This window comes from Gigantopelta aegis, chromosome 6, assembly GCF_016097555.1.
Source record: "Gigantopelta aegis isolate Gae_Host chromosome 6, Gae_host_genome, whole genome shotgun sequence".
Taxonomy (NCBI): Eukaryota; Metazoa; Mollusca; class Gastropoda; order Neomphalida; family Peltospiridae; genus Gigantopelta; species Gigantopelta aegis.
The window spans coordinates 25,190,402-25,194,597 of NC_054704.1; positions in this window are offsets into that span (position 1 = coordinate 25,190,402).

The following is a 4,196-nucleotide window of genomic DNA, read 5'->3' on the forward strand; positions in this document are numbered from 1 at the left end:
CATATTTGATATGAGGACTCTTTGTTTCATATTTAACAATTAGCATTGTATTCTTTCTAACCAAATCGAATATTTCATCCTCTATGCAGCGTTATCGGAAATTTTCAATTACAGTTCTTGCAAAACACAAAGGAATTCCAAAGAACTTTTTTTTTTTTGCCGAGTTATTATTCGCACCATAGTGTGGGGGGGGGGGGGGGGAGTGATCTGAGAAGAATTGTTTTTGCATTTACCGTGTAACGTTGTTTTCCTCTAATTAAATTATTTCTTTCATCTTAACAAAGGAATTCCGAATGACACTTTTGTCGAGAAATTCCCCACATGAAATTGAGAAATAAAACATAATGAATTAAATGCACGTTGTATGCGACAGTAATTGTATATGCTTCGTCAGACGTTTACAATGTGATGCCATGGAAACGACTTCCTCCAGCATATGATGTGTATTTCCTTAAAAGCATATTACCTTTGAAAAAAACATTGTTTACTTATATATTGTTTTAACTAAACAAAAAACAAACAAAAAATTAAAGATTTAATCAGCTCGTAAGCTTCCATAATAAACCCTTCGCGGTGGTTGTTAATGCTCTTTCAAACAAACAAAAATTGTTTTTGTTTTAAAGGGACACTCCTGAGTTTGCTGCAATTTTTAAGATGTTATCGACTAACAGAGACTTTTTAATGATTGTAATTACATATCAAATACATTTTCTGCATAAAATATTAGTGGCTGTATATTAAACGTGTTTCTGATCGTTCTAATATTTGTACTAGGTTAAATTTCATTTTATTTCCTAAAATATTATTTTTTTGTACGTACGAAATTATTTGAAGACAAAATCCAGTTTGGGCTTCTTACAAATATTAAGACGATCAGAAACACATTGAATATACAGACACTGGTATTCTAAACAAGAAAATACATTTAATATGTAAGTTTAATCGTAGAACTATTGTATTAGTCGGAAACATCTTACAATGCAGCAAACTCAGGAATGTCCCTTTAAATTATCCTTCTAAACTAGCGTTATTTTACGCATTTTGCACGTATTTGGTTTTCATTAGAGATGATCAAATATATTATGCTATGACAAAAGTAGCACGAGAACACATCGGTGGTGTATAGGACAAGACTGATAGGTTTATGGATCGTATCCCAGCACTAGCTCCCGTTCTGAGTTTTAACATGGAGGTTTAATAGATCAGTGGGGATTTGGGGTGTTCACAACCACAACACCGACTTATTTTTCATTAACAATTAACAACAAGTGGACGGCCCAAATGTGTCCAGGACAGAGTATTTGAACGTTAATTAGCTTTCTTACACACCCGTTGGTGAGAACATCATTAGTTATTTTTGACACCACATAGTTGTTTATATATGTACGTGTGTTAACAATATCAAGACATATACGACTGGCTGCTCCCAGATGATGACCAGGTCACCAATGCCACACGTCCAATAAAAAAATAACGCGATGGAAATCGATTACACTGTGACGTATAGTTAACCTGACAATCTGTGACGCATAAGTCAGCTACAAGTGCAACGGCTGTAAATAAATTTTGGTCGAAAAAGTTTAAATTTGCTTAAAACCTGCTTTTTGAGGATATGTAAGAAATATAATAATACATTCGTGTCCGTTAGATACCATTTATCTCGCAACTCGTTGTTTAAAAACGTATCAAAGTCGCTTTCGCTCGTTAGAAACATTTTAAAACAACTCGCTGTCAGATAAATGGTATCTAACGGCCACTCATGTATTATTATCTATATAATCATGAAAATCAAGGTAAATAAAATGTAATAATGTTTTCTTACACATTTATTACTTAGTGAAATATAAGGTAACACACGGGAATATCTCACATTATATGTTGAAGATTGATTTAAAAGCATACAATTGGTTGTTCCATGACGTAAGGACTCAGGTGCCAAAACCAAGCCGTGCACTGCAATTAACACTTTCGAAACCGATTTATATCTATGCTGCGTTAACTTTGCAAGAGCAAGCGTCATAAATAATTTTGTTTTGTTTTGTTGTGGTTTTTAGTTTGTTTTGTTTTTGGGGGGTTAGGGGTGGGGGGTCTTTTTTCTTCTTTTTTTCATTTTTGTTTCTTGTAGTTTTTTGGGTTTGTTTTTTTGTTTTTTTGTGGAGGGAGGGTGTTTTGTTTTTTGCTGTTGAGCTTCTTTTTAATACGTTGAAATATCTATTAAACCTGTTTTGATGATATATAGAAACATCTCGTTGTAAGATATATTGTGTTTAACTGCCCCTTCGCTAATTTGTGTGTACCTAAATACTTGAATATAAGGACAATTACAAATATATTTTCATGCACAATGTTTCAAATAAAAATTTCATCAATATTTTTCAATGGCGTGGGTATTCTTTTTCCATGTCTGTAATATTTTTATAATTAAATCTTCAAATGTCATCGTGACATGTTCCTTATTACAGTGAACTTCACCTCGATATAGATCTTCATGTCTAGGATTATCGTCTCGCGTAGATCTCGAAGTGAGAACTATATCCCGCTGGCAAATAGCATTAACTGACAAAGGTGTAATTAGGCATCGTCCCAATAACGGCGTTATTTGACATGGCGCACCAATTCTGGCTCTGAAAATGAGACTGCCATAAAAGTAAGGGACCTTAATAGTCGACTTTGTTATTAAATGGTTTCAGAGCACCTGTTACAGCAGTCACCGTGTCTAGAACATGGAGTTGAACTGTGTCCTTTTCATATTCATGCATGTATTTATGTTATATCGTGTGGTAAATCAAATAACTCTCTCTCTCTCTCTCTCTCTCTCTCTCTCTCTCTCTCTCTCTCTCTCTCTCTCTCTCTCTCTCTCTCTCTCTCTCTCTCTCTCTCTCTCTCTCTCTCTCTCTCTCTCTCTCTCTCTGAAAATGTCACAAAATTGTGATATTATATTATGCATTGTATTACAAATATTCCATCCGACAGCCGACGTTTCTTTTTGTGTTGGGGTGTCGTTAAACATTCATTCATGTAAATATTCGTTAAACAACACATTTTAAAAATCAATATGGACATTATGACATAACACTGCGATGTTTAAAAACCTAAATAAATAGTTATAACTGTATAATATGATTTGATAGACTTAACGTCAGTTGTCTAGCAAATAAAAACTACAAAAAGATCAATTTTATTAAAATTGTGTTTCTCTACAGTCTAGCAGACAATAATCGTATGACACGTGACATAGTGACATACATGGCATGTCCTGGGAAAGATGTTACCTACACGGAGATTTGTTGATGTTAACAGCACAGTGTTTGATTAAAAATGGGAATTTGGATGTCTAAACATTTCATAATTCTGACACCTATAGTCTCCAGACAAAAACAGCTATATTTTTCAATAAATAGCAACAATGGATTTTTTATATGCAGTTTCCCACAGACAGGGCAGCGCATGTAACTATCTTTGATACACCAATCTTCGGGCATTGGTTGAGACGGGGTTAAAAAGAAAAACTGGTCAGCCGAGGGGTTCGATCCTACGGCGAGTGCTCTACCAACTGATCTAGATCGCGAAACGAATACACTGTTCATTGTCATGGCCATAGGGTTTAACGTGCGCATTCAGAGCAAGCTGTTGTAACGCACGCCTGTCATGGGCGCAGGTGTCGACTTCCGCCGGCTCCACGTCCATGACAGGGGGTGGAAGAGAGGTTCGCCGCGCTGGCATGTGCAAGGGACCAGAAGCAACCTGACGAGGGTAGCGGGTGAGGTTTATGGACACACTGTCACAGAACATAGGTTTTATACCACAATTCATGCTTTAATTCAAGCTACAATTCTCCTACTTCACATATGTACAAGAAATATTAGTGTTTTGTTATTATTCAGGAATAAAATAAAAATTGCCATGTTGTCAATTATTTGTATTTTTATTATCTATTTTGTTTTAAATTTAATTTAATTTGCGGGGTTTTTCTTACAAGGAGGAAATAATTTGACGTCCACATTCAAAGAAAGCTGTTGTCTCTGGCGTGGACCAGTTTCTTCATCCAACACAGAAGGTTTTCTATAAACATTATAAATAATATATATTTCAAACCTTTAACAAAACGTACATAATCGCGTTAATGTACTTTTCCTGTAGGTTCCACATATCGAAGAGATATGTTCTGATCTTGCATATTAATTGAAACATTGTCA